Here is a 20,381-nt window from a genome sequence, read left to right on the forward strand (position 1 = left end):
ATCCTGCATCCCCTGTACAGTGAGATGTGGGACCAGAGGGTCCCTAAGGCTACCCCATCTCTAACGGATTGAGATCAGACAACCTGTCTATAATAAAAGAAACACACGCAGATGCCTATTCAGAGAGATACAAATGTATATACAGGAAAAGAACTTGGAATCCAGATGCTGCCTTTCTCTGTGTCTGGGGTATTCATCAAGCACCTGCTCTGTGCTGGACTCAGGCTTTGTGTCCTTCAAACACTATGCCAAGGTTAAGCAGGCAGTAATATTATATAACATATGGAATACACAAATATTCCATTTCACAGATGAGGAAACTGCATCTTAAAGACAATAGTAACTTTCTTAATAACACGTGTATTAGTCACACAAATACAAAATGTCACTGTTAGGAATTGAACTGGGGCCTGACCCAAAGTACAAGCTACATAAACAATAGATCTTGGATGTTTTTGCATGGTGGAAAACACCACGTGAAGAAACTGCTGAGCTCCTCATGGTGGGGCACTGCCCGCAGTCTAGGTGGAGCGTGCGCTCTGGGCTCACACCTCCCAGCAAGCCGGCTTCTCTCTCAGCATCCCCCGTCTAAACACTGTAATTGGGAGGAAAAAGATTGACAAGTGACTCAGTTATGGCTGCACTTCTGTGACGAGCTGCACATAGAGGGTGAAAAGGAGCAGTTCTGCTTACCTTTGAATTTTTCTGAAAAAAGAAGGAGCAGAGATGCATTAAGCCTGTGGAAGCACTTCCTGGCACTGCGAGTTTCCAATTCACCACTGGAGCGATTTTTACACACCTACATGAAATAAAGACCAGACAGTTGGGGTGGCTTCATCACATAGAAAAATCTGTAACGATTCTGCGGAAATGAGCTTAGTAATTTTTAAATAACTCATCTAGAAGGAAATTGGACTTTTTAATATGCAGGCACAGCTTTTTTCTCAGCAATTCAAGGTAAATATTTTATAGAATGCCCACAGTGCTCTCGCCTGTTCCCAAACATTAGAAAAACCATAAACCATAAGGGTCCCCCAATGCCATGCACAGTATTATGTAAAATGCGAGTCTCTTTTATAAGTGGGAAAGAAGCATAAGCTGAAAAGACATACAGCTGTTTGGATTTCAGTTTGGGGAACCAAGTGTATCCACCTCATAGGACAACTCAGATTCTGGTGAAAAGCAATAACCACATTATGGCAGCAGAACAAGGGGCCAAAAGGGAGAAAAACAAAATGCAGTGGCTGCCTGTGTCTTCCCTCCCTTCCTTCTCCCTCAGTCCACTTGGTCAAGGAGTGGAGAGCAGATGTCATGAGCAGTGCAAGGTTAGAAATAACCAGGTCCATGCACGTTTGTGTCTTTCCACAATATCAGACTTCTACTGATGCTATTTCAGTCACTAACGCCAGGAGCTCTATGGAGTTCCCAAGGAGGCATTCTCCTTAGTACACCTTGTTCACTCAGCAGTCAGAGCTATGGGCACACAGGCTCAGGCCACTCCACCAGTCAGACAATATTGCAAACCATACTTCATCAATCTATAAATATTACAGGGTCCATATTCTGCAAAAAACAAAGTAACATTTAACAGCAAGAGGAAAAGGAGATAGTAAAAAGGGTTAACGAGCCAGTCCAGGGGAAGCGAAGAAGACAAAAAGAGTCCTTTTCTGGGCCAAGTGGTCCATCAGTCTTGGAAGGAAGAGTCTTAGAGGTGGCAGAGCCTTCAGTGGCAGATGCCAAGTTCTCACCATGAGTGACTGCAAGACAGTGTCAGTTAAGATGACCATTTGGAGCTGCCAAAGGCTTAGTATTTGTGCCCTTATCTGGTTGGATGCAGTCTTTATTTTTTGTGTATTCATGTTTTTGTTTTATTTATGTTGTTGTTTTATTGTCTATTGTTTTTTATTTGTTTATTTAGACAAAACATCTTATCCTTGTTGGCAGAGTGTTTGTGAAATATGAAATGGGAGTGTTTTCTAGGCTGGAGTTAGTTATGTCAGGGGTGTTCTACACAGCAGCAGGGAAGAAGCGGATGTCAGGCCAAGTGCCTTCCCAGGACAGCGCTAAGCCACTGGCTTCCAGGGTGGTGCTAGACCAGCCACCTAGGGTTCCAGCTGAGACTGTGGAACAAGGCTGAGCTTTATTAGCAGATTTTCTGGAGTCAGAAGTGTCTCGGCAAGGTGACAGGAGAGCCAGGTGGCTCTGTCCATGGAGATGCAGGGGGTAGGGAGGGGGCCGCAGGTGTTCAGTCTTGCTGGACAGATGCCAGGCTTGCGCTCGTTGTGCTGTGAAGAATTGAGAATCCCACCGTCAACAGATCAATCTGCTCGGCCCTCCTGCTGCAAGCCTGAAACAGGGTAAATCATGAAATGCCAGGCAGAGATGCGTGCTGAAGCCTTTTACAGCAGTACACCTGAGTTCGTGAATGAGGAAGATCCTTTTCTTCACCCATGAAGGCAAAGAAGAGAGACATCACTTCTGGCAATTTTTGGCCAGTCACCCAGACCCCCTCATTTTCATGTTTTCCTGATTGCTCCTCTTCATCCTCCCTGCCACATCTGCTCAGGCCTTTCTCCTTCTGCCTCTTCTTTTCGGTTTTTCTCTCTTTTAAATATATCTTCACTGGTGTGATCCAGTGAGAACACTGGCCTTGGGCACACATGGGCTGGAATCCTGACTCAACCTGAGGCAGTCTTGTGATCACAGACAATTGACTTACCCTGCTGCACTGTGGTTTTCTCACATATGAAATGAAGATAATGCCGCCAATGACTGGCATGACAGACTGCAGGAGATGTGTGCGAGACATTGCTGGCTGCATCATCACAGGGCTGCCACTTGCACCTCCTCAGTCACTGATGTTACAGCAGCCAGTTCCCCGCTGAAAGCCACCGCCCTGTCCTTTGCTCCCACTGACCACCTGGGATGTCTCTCCCACCTGTCCTTGAGCACGCAGAAGAGAGGTGTGCCTCCTACTGAAATAACACGTGGTTCAGAGGAACACGGAGTCACTGCATCTGATCACACACTCTTGAAAGCAGAGGTTTCCTGCCTCGTGTTCAGCCAGTCATGTTCCTATCACCAGGACAGGTTGCCTAATGCTGGCCAACCCCACCAGGCATGGCACCTCTGCCATTGTGAGTCCCAGGAGCAGTTGTAAATGCAAATTTTAGTCATTGCCATGTAGGTTCTTATTTGTGATAGGAAAAGCTGTAAAAGCAGGGGGTTAGCCCTAAGTGGTTGTAAGGAGGGGTCACGGGCACACACCTCGCAGGTTCATAGTGAACACTGAGTGAGAGAGAGTGTGACAAGGCTAGCATGAGGCCTGGTCCCAGTGAGTGCCGGTCAGTAGTGCTCTCCCTTCCCTATTGTCACTACTTCTTTATCCTTGTCCATTCAGATGTCAGTGAGGAATACATAACAAAAAACAAACAAACAAAAAGGGCAAAATCAGAACAAAATGCATGAATCCAATGTTTTCCTCTTCGTGTGGATCTACTGTATCTCTCATCCAACTTACAACTTGGACTCCACGAAGACAGAGACTGCCCTTCTGGCTTGGCAGCTATAGCAGTCAATATATTATCAATGCCCTGTCCAATGTCAGTGCCAAGGAGACTTTAGGAGTGACCCTGAGGGTCCTGCCAGGGAGTGTCTTCTAGACATGCATCTCTATTTTTGTTGAGTCTGTGGAAACAACTTTTGAAACAACTTTTCAGTAGTACATGGGCCAAAATTGTATAATATTATAAATATTGTTGAATGTCCTGAAATGAAAATATTGCACTGTGTTACAAACTCATCCCATTCCAGTCAGAGACCAAATGAAACTGAAGGTAGAGAAAATGCCAAGTGAGGGAGCAGGACCTCTTCCCTCATGGCTCAGCTTTTCCAGGCCAGGTACAGGGAGGGCTTGCGGCAGGCCCAGCCACCATATAGCCCTGTGGCTTCAGAGCCTGATGCCCAGATAGGAGCCAGCTGGTGACAGGCACAGAAGGCCCGTCTGCAGCCAGAGGCAGAAACATGGGGCGGAAAGCAGCAGACAAGGGTGAGCTCCACAGGACTTTCTGGCCAAATTCGTAACAATCTGAAGAGCCAAATAAATGATGATGGCAAAAGATTATAAACCAGTGGGTAAACAGGATTCATGAGTCCATAGTGACAAATAAATGAAAGTGAAAGCACTTCCTTCAAGTTGAATGCCAACTAGTAATTACAGAATAAAGGGTGGAAAGGTCGCATGCTGACCCTCACCCTGATGGGCATGGCCGCCAGGGCCTCCACAGAAGTCAGGGCCTCGGTGCCTGCTGTTCTGGTGGGCACTGCACTCTTCACAACGCGTGCACCGTAGTCAACAATCAGATAGCAACAACAATAGTAAAGAAGGTCAGTCCACTGAAGAATGTTCTTGACAAAGTGCCAAAAATTATTAATTTCATTGTCTTATTTTAAACCATTGTATGGAGGGCTGATGGACTTGTACAAAGCTGTGCATATTTCATGTGTACATCGCAATGAGTCTGGGGATACGCATGCAGCCTAGAAACCATCACCTCCACCAAGGCCATAAACACATCCATCCCCTCCCCAAGTTCCTCCTGCCCCTTTGCTATTATTACTGTTTTGTTGGGGATTTCTTTGTGACAAGAGCACTCCATGTAAGATCTACACTGTTAGTGAATTTTCAGCACTCAGTACAGAGCTATTAGACACAGACAGCTTGCTGTAAATTAGATCTCCAGAATTTATTCAGCCAGCACAGCAGAAACTGTGTGCCTTTGACTATCTCACCCTCGCCCAGCCCCAGTAACCAGCATTCTGCTCTCTGCTTCTATGAGTGTGACCACTTCAGACTGCCTGTAAGATCATACAGAATTTGTCTTTCTGTGCCTGGCTTATTTCACTTAATATAATGTGCTCCAGGCTCATCTGTGTGGTCACAAACGACAGGATTTTCTTCTCTTGAAGGATGAGTCACATTGTCTCATGTATGTGCACCACATTTTCCTTTTCCACTTTTCCATTGGTGGACATAGGTTGATGCCGTATCTTTGCTGTTGTAAGTAGTGCTGCAGTGACCATGGGAGTGCAGGTGTCTCTGGACACACTGATTCCATTTCCTTTGGGTGTATAGTAGTGGGATTGCTGGATCACATGGCAGTTCTATTTTTAATATTTGGGGAACCTCCATGATGTTTCCACAATGGCTGTACCAAATGTATTTCCACCAACAAAGCAAAGAAGTTCTTTTGTGCGTATCCTTGCAGCACTTACCTTTGTTGTTTCTGTTTTTTTAATACTAGACATCCTAACAGGTGTGAGGTGATAGCTCCTTGTGGTTTTGATTTGCATTTCCCTGGTGGTCAGTGATGCTGACCATCTTTTCATATACTCCTTGGCCATTTGTATATCATCTTTGGAGAAACGCATGCATAAAGTACTTCTGCTGAATGCTGAGCCATGACAGTCATCCTAAGGAAAAGCACTTGTGCTAAATTTTTTTTTTTTTTTTTTTTTGAGATGGAGTCTCACTGTGTCACCAGGCTGGAGTGCAGTGGTGCAATCTTGGCTCAGTACAACCTCCACCTCCCGGGTTCAAGCGATTCTCTTGTCTCAGCCTCCCTAGTAGCTGGGTCTACAGGCATGTGCCACCACGCCAGCTAATCGTTGTATTTTAAGTAGAGACAGGGTTTCACCATGTTGGCCAGGATGGTCTCGATATCTTGACTTCATGATCCACCCACCTTGGCCTCCCAAAGTGCTGGGATTACGGGCGTGAACCACTGCCCCCGGCCGCTAAATTTGATTTACAAACGAAGCTAGCCAGCTTTTTCATGGAATACCAAATTCACTTAAAGAATGAATGACAGACAAATATGTTATTTACACTTGGATATTAGGCAGACATGTGCTCAGAAATGAACAAACTGGGCCTGTTGCTTTAAAGAAAATAACTCTAGTTGCCAATGAGAAAATTCAAGGTTTTTAATGAACACTAAAATTTTGGAAAACCTGCAGTTCACTAGAAACTTAAGGTACAGAGGCAGCCTCAGGCCAAATTTAGTTTGATTTAACAATTCTCACCCTAGGAGACTCCCAATTTATTAACAAATTAATGTTTTTGAAGAATCTGTCAAGAAGAAAATAAATGTTTTCCTCCAAGCATACTTGTCCAGCACAGCAATTCTTAAACTTTTTGATCTCAAGATCCCTGTTCATGCTTTAAAATTATTACGTGAAGGAGTATGAGAGAATCCAGCAAGAGAAAAGGGCATTGTGTCTGGGATTTGTAGCAGCCAGTAGCCGGAATGAGCAGAAATTGGATCTGAAGGCCTGATTCCAGAAAGAAAGAAACTCAGGGCATGGAAGAAACAGCTGTGGATGGTTTCAGAACTTTGCCAAGCAATTCCTCAACATATCTCACTATGCTCCTCTGCTTACTCGGATTGTTCTCCATGACAAGACCCCCAGAATCATTCCTTATCCCATATTTATCTGGACCAAGTGAAAACCTGAGCGCAGAGATCACGGATGAGGTCCTTCCTGTTTGGATACACTCTGCTCCCAGTGTCTGTCCTCTTGAGTCACCACAAGCCCATCACCCTCTCATAAGGGCTCTGCTTCATCATTCCCCAGCTGCTGCTCTTATTGGGCTAAGGGATGAAGACTACACAGGCTGTCGAGTTCTCCTCCAAGATACTCACTGCCTCCCAGGTGGCCTACTCTATCAACCCATGAGCATGGTCAGCCCTGAGACACTGTCAGGAAGTGAGAGGCCACCGTAGGAGTGTCACTCTAACAGCCAACCCAGCTGCCCCCATGAAGGCTGACGCTTGGCATCCCTGGAGAATGGGTCACACTTTCACCTCATCGCATAGCCATAGTCTCTGCCTCCACAGCCTTCATTTTCTCACTTTTTCTATCAATGCCCAAGAAAAGAATGTTTTTCCATGCAAAACCCAGCAAAGAAATAAAGAAGTCCCCAAGCCTGTGTGCAGGGTTAAAGGAACCTCATGAGAGTGAAGCACTAGGCTGTGAAGGGGAGAAACCCACTTGGGAAAAGCCCACCACTTCGGGGAACCTGGATGACGGCCCATAGAGCATAGTGCCACAAACAGTGACTCTGAAAGTTCGTGTTCCATGGTTCCAAGATTTGAAGTAGTGTTACTCCTCAGAGGCCTTTGTTACTAATCCCCATGGTGGGCTTTTTCCACCACAGGTTTTAACCTAGCTTTGAACTATGTTCAAGTCCTATGAGGTTGCAAAGCACCACCCCAATATTCTTATACCTATAATGGGGCACAGAAGCTACTGAAGCATTTGGTAGGGCTGTGGCTGCCTGTGCAGTGGGCTATGTGAAAATCAACTGGAGTCTCCTGGAGAGTGGGCTCTGGAAGTCTCCTCAGTCATCAACGCAGGCTCTTGACCTCTCGTGCACTACATGACCAAAGTCTACGCAGGCTATGTGGGCTATTTGCAATTCAAGTCCAGCTATGTGCTGCTTCTAACCCAGGCAGTATTCCAGACTGCAGTCCAGCTAAGCGTGGAATGTGTATCCTGGTGCCCGGATTCCACACCTCACTGCCTTGGTGATTCAGCAGACCCTCATCACTGTGACTGCAATTCATCAGAAAGGGCTCAGCCTGTGATCAGCATTCTAGAATTTTCCTAATAAGAAGAATATCTAATGCCTATCAGCCAAATGCCAAGAGGAAGGAGTTCAGAGCCCTGCTATGAGTCAGAACCCAGATGGGCCGCACCCAAAGGAGCTGAGCAGTATCACGCGAACAAAGTTCTAACCCTACAACATCAACTACTGCAGTGTTTTGCAAAGTTACTGAATGAAAACGCAGGGTTTTGAGATGGATGTCATATGTTTTGCCATAAGTTGACATGCTTTGCAAGTCTGGATTCTAATGAATCTTTTTTTTTTTTTTTTTTTTTGAGACGGAGTCTCTCTCTGTTGTCCAGGCTGAAAGGCAGTGGCACAATCTCAGCTCATTGCAATCTCTGCCTCCCAGGTTCAAGCGATTCTCCTGCCTCAGCCTCCCAAGTAACTGAGATTACAGGCACACATCACCACGCCTGGCTAATTTTTGTATTTTTAGTAGAGACAGGGTTTCACCATGTTGGCCAGGATGATCTCAAACTCCTGACCCCAGGTGATCTGCCCACCTCGGCCTCCTAAAGCGTTGAGATTACAGGTGTGAGCCACAACACCCAGCCCTGATTTTAATGAACCTTTTCAAAACCACAAAAAAAAAAAAAACCTCAGTTTTAGATCAGACAGCTATGTGCCCGCCTGAACTAAACTCAGTTGACAGGGCCCATTATCACAATTCAACAACTCATGTTGAAGACCCCGTGAAGAGCAATAACAACAATTCTAGTTGTGATCACTTGCAAGGGCATGCTAATGGCACAGAAACCAACCATGGGAAAACTCCAGCGCTCCCAGAGTTGACGTTCCCCGCCTGTCAGCACAAATACAAACTGGACCAACCCTGTTGCTTGGCTTCAATACTTGTTTGATCTTACCAGAGTAGGCAACACATGGACATTTTTGTCTCATGGGCCATTTTCCTCTGTTGAACTTATGATTCTCTGAGAACCTGAGAATTACAATAACAGCATTATTTACAAGCTGTGATTTGATAATGTGCCACTTAATGTTTTACATGATTATTTTGCATTTTGTGCTTTGCCGAGCTTTGTTGTTGAAGCTCCATGTCAAGAATAGCACCACATGCCCCTGTGTGTCTGCAAAATGACAGCCTCTGCAATTCCCTGAGGCCCGGGAGGGACAATGAGCCTTCTCCCCACATGACCCTACATGGGGGTTTCAATGCTATGTCAGTGCAATATGTCTACAGGAGGAGGCATACAAGGAATTTCCAGAGGTTTCTAGGAGTATTTGTAAGGAAAACAGTAATAGAGGTGAGGATGGGGGGAATAAACACCTAATTTTTAAGTGGTAGAGATTGTGCTAAATAAAATGTATTCAAAAAATTACTAAAGACTCCAAAGAGCTTTGGTTATGTGGTTTAAATCTATCAGTACTCGCTGAAGTAGCCATTAAAGGTAAGAAAATTTTCAAGTATTTATTAATTCATTTAAAATAATAATAAACTACATGTTAACATAAATGAAAAAATTATTTTAAAAAATAATGATTTTCAAATGAAAATTTAGTAAGGGGAGTGGCACATTTATGTTTTCACAAATATCTTTAATCTGTTGTGGTATGCTATCATGATTGAAATATTTGCAGAAAATCCAGAAAAGGGAAGAGTATTCATCTTTTTGGGGTAATTGTGGATATTCTTTTTGATATTACACCAAAACGCAAAAATAGTAGTTTATCAAAGGTTCCTTGCGATGTGGAACGTGAAACCATGTCAATTAAGGCTTCTTATTCTGTCACACTCATATCCATTGCAGCTTGAATAGATCTTTTACTCAAGCAGCATTTTGTAGCAAAATGCACTGGTCATTTGGAAAATACTGGATCCTTGAGTTATGAATTTTTTCAAATGTTGTCACATTTCATTATACGATACCGCAAATCACATCTGTTCATGCCACTGCTTATCTCATCAGAGAAGTCATTAGGTATTGGAAAACTGTCAAGCTCATGGGGGCAGACATAAGTTTTCCAAAATCAAATTTATTTCTTTATAAAATATAATCACTGTTTATTTATTAATCAAAGTCAAAATGGGAAATAAAATATTTACCAGATCACTGCACTAATCCCTTTTCTGCTCTGATTCATAATTTAGGATTCCTAGCTATCAGAGATAGCAGGGTGCCAGCTGGGGTCAGGTTTTCTCTCCATCTTAGCAGTTCTGTGCTGAAAAATGTAGTTTCTTTTCATGGTGTGACCTTTTTATGAGTCCTAAGTATAGACTGGCCATTTGTAGTCGAGCTTCTGTATGGGAGCCTTCTGGTGTCTTCAAATAGCTGTGTTGTGTGTTTGGGGAAAGAGCTCTGCTTTTCCCACATTGAGGAAAACTCACTGCTTCCTAGGACTGGTGCATTACTGTCTTCCAGGAACTTCTCTTCAGAGTTCTCTTGGTTTAGATCCACTATTTCCTGGATCGCACAGCTTTTTAAAATTTGCTATTTGTTTTTGCCAGGTTACAGCCTTGCAGTAGTTTTCAAGAAAGATACAGAGGAGTGAAAGCAGAGGTCTCAAGGCCCTCACTGGCATGGGTGGCTTCCAAGCCCTTGGCCTTAAATTCACATGACTAATATTTTTGTAAAATTTGCAAAAATAAAACCATTCCTTTTCTACACTATCAATAAAAAATAAAATTTTGGGCCGGGCACAGTGGCTCATGCCTGTAATCCCAGCACTTTAGGAGGCCAAGGCGGGTGGATCACGAGGTCAGGAGTTCAAGACCAGCCTGGCCAACATAGTGAAATCCCATCTCTACTAAAAATACAAAAATTAGCCGGGCCTGGTGGCGGGCGCCTTTAGTCCCAGCTACTCAGGAGGCTGAGGCAGGAGAATCGCTTGAACCCGGGAGGCAGAGGTTGCAGTGAGCCGAGATTGCACCACTGCACTCCAGCCTGGGTGACAGAGCGAGACTCTGTCTCAAAACAAACAAACAAAGAAATAAAAAGAAACAAAATTTTGGTCAACCTTATTAAAGAAAGGACTGAATATTTCTACTCTATAAAAATATTACGAATTGTCATTATATCAAAAGCAATCAAAGCGTGTGGGAGGAAAATACTGACTGCCCTTTTTAGTGGCGTGGGGTTGGCACAGCAGGGCAGGTTCTCAGCTGGTCCACACCATCACCATCGCTGCACCCGCCGGCCAAGTGCAGAAGGTCTTCTGCACGTCCTTCCCTTGTGGTCTCCTTTGCACTCGCCAGCACCATTCCTAAATGGTCTTTGCATTTTCCTCTTTCATCTGACACACAGATGCCTACATGTCACTTTTGTTTTCTGAAATTATACAGAATTATCCTTTGCATACACTGTGGTGTTCGAAGCCCCATCTGATTTCTAGTTTTGTGTGATGACATCTACCACCATCATCACCCTTCATGCACCTCATATCCCAATATCTGCTTGGCTCACTATTTCCAGAAACTGTTTCTGCTCCCTGGGATGTCTTTATTGCCATCCATCCCATAGGACTTGGCTCACAACCCAGTCCTTCTCTATAAAGCTTCCATAGACCCAAGCATCCTCCTCCTCCCAACCAAACTAGCCACACGCCTGCTGAACTCTGCTAGTATATCTGTGGTAGCTCCTGCCCTTATATTCACTCATGTGACTGTCTCTCTCTAGGTCATGAGCTTCTGCAGACAACAAACTCTTTACCCTGGGCAGCTAGCACAATGGTTTGTAATTAAATAATATTTGTCATTTAACTGGAGAGATTAGCAAGAGATATATATGGTTCTGTGAATAGGACCTCCTTGGGTAGAAAGATCAAGAAGAGCCAGAGAACCAGAACTACGCAGATTTTTTCCTGGGGAAGCTCAATTATATTCTGAGTTTGCTGAGACTTTGCATCTTTGAAACTTAGAAAACTAGAGCAGTAAGAGCCTCTTTCCTCTGGTTTCATCATTAAGAGTGACGCAGAACTGCCTCCTTCAGACCATGACCCGAGTTTCAGGTTAAGTGAGGAGGCTCCGGCAAAGCGATCTCTCCACATTCCTCCAGGAGAGGACTGTGCAGATTGCAAAGGAAGGAGACATGCCTGGCCATCTGAGAGCTGTGACTACAGCTCCCTCCAGACGATTTCCAGTGGAGCAGGCCTCATAATGTGGAGGTCGGCATACAGTACAGTCTGTCTCCTCGACCCCAGCTCCCACTCCTGCAGTCAAAGAGCCTGGACCTGGGCTCTGAGCCCTGTACAAGGATGAGAAGCAGAGGCAGCACTTCAGCTTTTTGTCCAGGTTTGATCATGAATGAGTAGAAGGCCCAGTAACTACCTTCTGCCTAAAAAATTTTATTGGCTCCTCAAAAAGCAGGAATACAGGAGCAACTGACTCTTCTCTCTCTACCAACACCACCCTTTGACTCCCCTCACTTTGTCTCCTTTGCTCCTCACATGTTGCGGTGAAGGGAAATCCTAGGGTCAAATAGTTTGCAGGAGAGCAGGGCCAGTAGACGTAAGGCTCAGTTAAAGACTTGAAGACCTGGACAGAGAAAATCAGGGGCCCAAATGGGACCTCTGCTTCCAGGATTCCAAACTCCTATTGTCAAAACTGTAAAATATTTTCACAATCTAGTTATCAATTATTTTATTTTTTCTGTGATAGGAGAAAATCATGGAAGTCAATAAAGTAAGATTTAAAATAGGCCTCAAATTATTTTTTTACGGATGGTAAAAAAAATAATGCATGTAGAAAAAAATACAACAGAGAAAACTTGGAAACATTTTTTTAAGTTGAAATAAAAGGTCGAATCATCCATCGGGGCCCATGTTCTATTTTTTCTTTGCGGCTCAGGCACAGAGCTTCAGCACACAGCCTCCAGGGGGCTGTCCTGAGTCTAACCACAGTATTCCCGGAGAAAGGACGCAAGGGCTGGGAAGGAGTGTGTCGCTGCTCTTCAGTGCCCTTCTAGGAGCTGGTGTCCACATGTCACTCGTGTCCCATCGGAGTGATTCACACGGCCACACCTCACTGGGAAGTAGAGTCTACTCTGGGTGGTTGTTCACCCAACTAAAAATTCCAAATGCATTATTGTAGAGAGAAGGGAGGGCAGGCATGGGAGAGTGCCAGTAGCCTCCAGCACAGGGTCAAATCCCAAAGACAATCTATGTTAGGCCAGCAGCAAATGAGGATGAAGACGCAAATGGGAGAGACTAAGAGGAACTGTGCAGGGAAGTCAGGGGCTGCAGCAGCCCAGCCAGAGAGGCCCAGACACAGAGATTCTTAGGAGGAAAACGAGGCAGCTGACTCCAGGAGAGAATCCAGGGGAAAAGATATATTTGGAGGGTTTTTAAGTGAAGTTATACCATAGGGTTTGCAGCATAAACCCTCTACACTGAACACCTACAAAATCCCTGATAAAGGTCTCGCGGCTTGTTAACGTGGTTTGGAGTGGACCTGTTTGGGTAAAGATTTGGGGGGACCCATGTCAGGGTGGGCTGAATCATTGTGCTTAAAACACACCAGAGATTGCATGGTGTATTGCAGCGGGTGATTGGTGATTGGTAGGTGAAAGAAAGATGTGCTCATTCATCCCTGAGTGGAGAGATCTCTCTGGGCTAGCCACGATGTATGAAAACAGGGCATGAAGAATGTCTCCAGCCCACATGGACTGCATTCTTGCTGGTTGGGAATGTGTCCCCATGTTCTCCACCTTCCTCATGGCCCTCCTGTACTGGTTAAGAAGGAAGGGCCAGGTGCAGTGGCTTGTGCCTGTAATCCCAGATATGCAGGAGGATGGCCTGAGGCCACGAGTTCGAGACCAGCCTGGGACACATAATGAGACTCCATCTCTAAAGGTAGTTTGTGCCTGTAGTTCCAGCTACTCAGGAGGCTGAGGTACACTTGGCAATTACCATTCACCTTGACATCAGTGAAAGTTTTCCTGGAGATTGGGGTGTGGTTGTCTTTTGCTTTACCCTACTGTGCCTTTGCCCATGTTTGTCTTTCCTTGATTCCATGGTTTTCTGTGGAAACTGAGGGAAGCATGAGTTTGTGCCACTGTCTGGTGTCACAGAGGCCTGAGGTCTGAAAAGGTACTCTCGACCTGAGGAGTTGTCGGGTGATGGGGAGAGCATTCTAGGCAGAAACAACAATATGAAAAAATAGAGAGTTAGGAGCCCAAAGCCACAAATCAGAAATCAAGAGCAAAGAGAGCTGGAGAAGGTAGGGCGGAGTAAAAACATGTCTAGAAAGATCTAGGGCTCAGTGGGTCAGCACATCTCCTCTGAGGCGTCAGCTCCAGTCAGCTGAGAACCGCAGCCTAGTGGGGGCCTCCCGCACATTGGAAAGAGTACCTGGATTAGTCAATGAGGTTTGCCTCCAGGGGCTGGTCCTCTTTAGGAAGACCAGCAGACACAAGGATACCTCATCACAAGCCTAAGTTAAGGGCATAGAGGGCCTGGGATGCCACTAAGAAGTCCGAGGTCTGTCTAAAGGGGCTCATTTCATAACTGAATGCCAAATACATTCAGTGATCTCAGGGTCCCAGGGCCTGCTCTTGACTAAAAATTAAGCTGAAACACCCTCTATTAAAAGCTGGCCAGAGGAGATGGTGGGTTGAATGTGGTTCCTGGGCCATGTTTGCCTCTGGAACACCAGTGCAGAGCAGCAGGGACAGGAAGAGCCCCAGGGACTTGCAGACTGGGAGGAGAGGCTTCCAGCTGCCTCTGAAAGGGAGCTTTGCTCTTTCCAATTTGCTGTTCTTTCTGTGAAAAAGTTTAAGTCCTTCTGGAGCTGGGCTGATGGCATGTGAGTGTCACCATGTGTCATTCTGTAAGTGCTCTCTGCAAATTCCTAGAGATTCTCCCTCATGCCCCAGGGGAAAAGCAATTTTTATTGTCCCACTGTGATCCACGAATCTTATCCCCAGTGTCTATGAATCCTGACTGTTGGACTTCAAACCCTCTGGGCCCTTTCTCAAAGAGCTCCACGGAAAGCAAGCTCCTGATGGCTGCCCTGACACTTCAGGCTTCCTGAAGTGTCTACTCAAAATAGTCCCTAACCTAAGGGCATGACTTTAGTAATGTAAGTTTTAAGCTTCCGCATGTCAAATTCCCCCATCCACCCAAAACAATTTCCTAAGGGCTAGCTTCCTGGGACCCCCACATTCCCCATCTTTCTGCCTAAGCCCACGTCTGGACATGGCTTGGTTCATTGCTCACAAACGCTCCTACCCTCTCTCCCCACCACCCCCTCACTTGGGCCATGCATCTGTGTCATCTTCCAGCAGCTCCTGGATCTGACATTCATTGGCTGTTTAGGTTACTATTCCCTCCATGCCCATGATGCCATTGTGGTTTGTGCTTCTTCATGTGAAGTTAAAGGAGAAGATATCTAAGAACATAACCTTGAGAGCACTAGCAACCATGGGTGGACTGTGAGGAGAAAGCCAATGAAACATGTTGAGGAGAAATAGGTAGAGAAGCAAGCAGGCAGCTTTGCAGGAGTCAGAGGAGAGGAACATTGTGAGGAGTGCACGATCTGGGTCAAACACCAGAGGGATGGTGTGGAAGACAAGGACTGAAAAATGTCTACTGGATAATTCTACCAAGCGGGGCAGCTGGGCACAACCACAGAGGAACTGACTTAAGGGGAAATTGTGCAGCCAGTAGTCAGGTGGAATCCAGATGTCAGTGGGAACTAGTGGAAGGGGCTTCAATTTTTGAATCGCTCAAGGTTGGCCAGAAGCTGGCTCTGTAATCTTGGACAAATAACAACTTCTCTGAGCCTCAGTTTCTCTTCTATAAAATGGACATAAAACACCTTCCTTGCAGAGTGTGATGGTTAATACTGAGTGTCAACTTGACTGGATTGAAGGATACAAAGTGCTGTTCCTGGGTGTGTCTGTGAGGGTGTTGCCAAAGGAGATTAGCATTTCAGTTCAGTGGACTGGGAGAGGCAGACCCACCCTCAATTGGGTGGGCACCATCTAATCAGCTGCCAGTGCAGGTAGGATAACAGCAGGCAGACGAACGTGGAAGGACTTGACTGGCTGAGTCTTCCCGCCTCCATCTTTCTTCCGAGCTGGATGCTTCCTGCCCTCAAACACTGGACTCCAAGTTCTTCAGCTTTTGGACTCTTGGGCTTACACCACCAGTAGTTTGCCAGGTGCTCCCGGGCCTTCAGCCACAGACTGAAGACTGCATTGTTGGCTTCCCTACTTTTGAGGTTTGGGGACTCAGACTGGCTTCCTTGTTCCTTAGCTTGCAGACAGCCTATTGTGGGACTTCACCTTGTGATCGTGTGAGTCAATATTCCTTAATAAACTTCCCTTCATATATAGGTCTATCTTATCAGTGCTGTCCCTCTAGAGAACCCTAACACAGAAGAGTTGTGAAAATGACCGTTGGTCTGCCCTCACCCTTTCCCTCTTGTCCTTTAACCGCATGCGCTCAGTGTTACCTTCCGTGGCACCTGCTCACCGTCATCCCGTGGTGACTCGTGTGGGTAACTTCATCAGAGAAGACCCTGCCTGTCACCTCAGCTACAGCCCACAAAGTAAGGTGGCTGCAAGCGCAGATCCTGCACCTGCCCAAGGTGAAACAAATCAGCTCCCGGAGCCTGAGGTGCAAAGGGCAGGAAGCTCCCTGCGCACCCCTGCGGCCCCAGCGCGGCTCTCCCAGTCCCGCTGCCTCCCACTCCGAGCCCCTGCCGTCTGGGACCCGCTCCACCTCCCGCTCCCGGGCCCTCGGGGCACCCTGTCTCCATTCGCAGCCCAGTGCCCTCCACTCCCACGGCCTCGGGTACAGCTTCCACAGGGAAATCACCCACATCTGTGTCTCTCGCCTCGTTCCCAGTCCTGAGGCCGACGCGTGGCCACTGAGCACACAGATCCAGCACAGAGACCCTCGCCTTCCCCGCGCCCCGGGCAGAGGATGAGCACCAGGCCAGCCCTGCAGCTCACGCCAGCAGCCCTGGGCTGGCTCCGCACCCGCTCCTCGGGCTTCCACGGTGGACCCAGGAGACACCCTCTCGCCCAGCCCAGCTTCCCTGCGGGACTGAGAGGGAGAAGGGAGGGGTCGGGGAGCGAAGGCGGAGGCAGAGCTGGGCTGAGGGAGGAGGCGGGACGGCGGCACCGGCGGGCTGGAGCAGCGGGATCCCGCGGTGACCGGGCGGATGGAGTGGCCGAGAGCGCCCCCTGCCGGCCGAGGGTCCCCGCTCACACACTCCCGGTGTGGCCGGGAAGGCGGGAGCCCGGTTCCCTGCCAGTGGAGCCGGCGGCTCAGCCGGGCCCCGCACGCACCGGCCCCCGCACGCACCGGCCCCGGAGGGCCAGGTCCCCGCCTCCAGGCCCACCTTCGGCGCTCGCAAACGTCCGGGTGGCTACGGCCTGGCCACCATCCAGGCCTCGCCCACCGGCAGTTGCCCGGGTCCACAAAGGGACAAGCTCGGTCTCCGCCGCGTCCCGCCTGAGCCTCGCCCGCGCCCAGGGGACTCCACGCTGCACGGGGAGAGGGCCGCTCCGTGTGACAATGCAAGAAGGGCGAGCTCTCTTTTCCACCTGTCTCATCTCAATGTGAACGGCGCCCTGGATAACAGAACTGTTCAGGGACTTCTGAGGAGCTCGGCCAACGCTCTTGCCTCCCTACATTTTCCCGAAATCTGCCTTTCAAACAGGCTTCCTCTTGTCACAGACGAACCCATCTCCACGTTAGAGTGCATCGTGGCGTTTCCTATTTTCATAAAAGCCAGCGCCCTGGAATTGTCAGTCTGTTCTTACACTGTGAGTGTAACGGCCCTCTGTTAAATCTCAGCAAACCCTCGCGCGCCAGAGAGGCCAGCCCCAGAGCCCGCGCCCTGGAACGCGGCGGACCGCGGGTGCCCTCTGCGGGTGGCGCGTGGCCTGCGCAGCGATCAGGCCCTCAAGTCCCGAAGCCCCAGCGCCAGCCTCCGAAAAGCTGGCCCGGCAGGAAGGAGCCCAGTTCCTGCCCACTGCCTTCCGACGTCCTGTAAGTGGACCCCGCTACCCGGGCCTCAGTGGTCTGGTCTGGAATGAAGAGTCTGAGCCAGGTGGTCCCAAGCGCTGCCGGGCTCCCACATTTTCTGACAATGAGGTAATCAGTCACGGGCACTTGCCAAGGTTTGGGCACCAGACTCTTTGACACCTGGTGTAGACTCAGCAAAATCCCATGATCCACTATGCCGTTCAGATCAATGGACTATCAACTACTTCATTCGGACTTTTCGACCTCAGGTGAGACTGGAGAGAAACCTGGGACAGAGGAGACAACTGGCTGAGATTCCCGTTCCTGCGTCTGAAGGCTGGAGGGTATGAAGAGTCCCTAGACAGTGGCACTCACGCCTGCTGCGCCCTGTGCTGCAGGTTGTACGCGATGTAAAACATGACACTGACTGCCCGTGAGGATCTTGACAAGTTGTTTTGAAGATGGCATTTTGCTAAGTCCCTGAGGGTCACTGGTCCTCAAAGCGGCATGGCGGCATGGCGTGGCTGGTTCTGCCACATGCCAGCTGTGTGACCTCTGAGACTCCACTTCTTCAGTGCTGAAAATAAAGAAGGAGTTTTACTAAGGACCAAACAAGATAATGAATGTGAAACTGCTCCACGAACCCCAAAGAATTATGCACATAGATGCGATCATTAAGATGCGAAGCCATCGAGTTACCACCTGGCATGCTTAAACTGTAAAGAGTGGGTCAAAGTAAACTGAATTGGAAAATCCAAAGTTATGCAGAAAAACAATAAAGAGGTCTTACGTAGCAATACCGAACTTATGTCAGGCACTATTTCTCAAAACACAACTCCACTGAGATGCTCCAAGGAAAGAAAGGATTTTGTGGGCAAAAGCTTGATGCCCCTCTAGGGCACTCACAATGCTCGTCAGCACACAGAGCTACAAATAGTTCAGATTTTGCCACCCAATTTGTTGCCAAAAACATTCAATTTCCAGATCTGCTTTGGATTTCAGAATTGCAGATTCAAAACATTGTAAACTCTGGATTAAAACCCATTAAAAGTTTCCTGTCTGAGTTGCTCCTATGTCTCTCGTCTCTTCAGAAGAATTTATCTTTTTCTTTTTGACAATCATTCTTTTATAAGAATTGGTCTTTCAACCTACTTTTAGTTCACCTAGTTGTTGGAAATTTAGTAGAAAAAATAACCTTGCCTTTTAGGGTTGATTTAGGTTAAAATGTCTAAGGTATATAAAGTGCTTATCATGTAACAAGGCACACGAGGGTTTATTACGTGTGACACCACGTGTGGTGGAAGGGGTTTCTTGTGGCCTCAGGTCATGCAGGAGGGATTCCACCCCACAGCTGCTCCAAAAAAAGCACCCATGCCACCACCTCACACCAATATTCTGAACCCCACGATAGTGACCTAACAAGTGTAAATAATAGTGAAAATCACAGGACAGACTAGTTGAACTCAGGACTGACCTAGAACATATGATATGCCAGATGACATGAGAGATGTAGATAGACGACATGAGAAAATGAGATCAATTGTCTAATAGTTGATTCATCCTTGAATGCCAGATTTTTGTCTGCCATATAATTCTGACTGATTATATAGGCTGAAAGGCAGAGGAGGGATGATGATTCTATCCAATGAATATGGAGAATGGCTCCAAATTTTAACTCTCTAAAACATCACCATGTACTGTGTCTTTTCCTACAAATCAGGATCTTTTTTCAACCAGTACATACCTCCTTGACCTGACAACACTTAATATAGGCAAAAAAAAAAAAAAAAACTGTTCCCAAGTTGAGTATAATCATATCTGTAATTATATCCATAATCACAAGGATAACCACTGTTCCCAAATTGGGTATAGTCATGTAATAGCAGGCCCAGTTCTGGGCTTTCTATGTCTTTTATCTGTTTGTTGATCCTCATGCCTGTGCCACACTGTCTTGATCACTGTAGCTTTATTGGCTTTCTATAAGTTTTTTGTTTGTTTGTTTGTTTTTGAGACAGAGTTTTGCTCTGTCGCCCAGGCCGGAGTGCAGTGGCACGATCTCCACTCACTGCAAGCTCTGCCTACCGGGTTCACACCATTCTCCTGCCTCAGCCTCCTGAGTAGCTGGGACTACAGGCGCTCGCCACCACGCCTGGCTAATTTTTTGTATTTTTAGTAGAGACGGGGTTTCACCACATTAGCCAGGATGGTCTCGATCTCCTGACCTCGTGATCCACCCTCCTCGGCCTCCCAAAGTGCTGGGATTACAGGTGTGAGCCACCGCGCCCGGCCGGCTTTCTATAAGTTTTGAAAGCTGGCGATGTAAGCCTGCCAACTTTTTTTTCCCTTTTTTCAAGATGGCTTTGCAGATTCTAGGTGCTTTGCATTTCCATATAGATTTTAAAATCATTTTGTCAATTCCCACAAAAAGTCCTGCTGGGCTTTCACGGAATGTATACACCTATTTGGGAAGAATTGCTATCTTAATAACAGTGACTCTTATAAGCCATAAACATGGTATATATTTCCATTTATTTAAGTTTTCTTCAATATTTTCACCACCATTGTGTAGTTTTCAGTATAGAGGTCTTACACACTTTTGTTGATTTATTGCAAAACATTGCATGTTTCTGTTCTTACAGTAAATATATTTTTTAAAATTTCATTTTCTAATTCTGTACTGTTAGCATACTAAATTTACATCGATTTTTGCATATTAACCATATAGACTGCAACTTTTTGTTAGCTCTAGTGGTCATTTTGTAGATTCCTTAGA

At 46.7% G+C, this 20,381-nt stretch overlaps 1 long non-coding RNA gene across 1 annotated transcript; it reads right to left on the bottom strand.

The window, feature by feature from the left end:
* Positions 1-165: 165 nt before the first annotated feature.
* Positions 166-17,510, bottom strand: LOC109027712 (uncharacterized). The gene is made up of 4 exons (XR_002006737.2): positions 17,324-17,510; positions 16,980-17,211; positions 694-799; positions 166-595 (listed from the first exon to the last, which is right to left on the bottom strand). It is a non-coding gene; the product is annotated as an uncharacterized lncRNA (long non-coding RNA).
* Between the last annotated feature and the right edge of the window lie 2,871 nt (positions 17,511-20,381).

The sequence above is a fragment of the Gorilla gorilla genome, chromosome 6, assembly GCF_029281585.2.
Source record: "Gorilla gorilla gorilla isolate KB3781 chromosome 6, NHGRI_mGorGor1-v2.1_pri, whole genome shotgun sequence".
NCBI classification, from domain to species: Eukaryota; Metazoa; Chordata; class Mammalia; order Primates; family Hominidae; genus Gorilla; species Gorilla gorilla.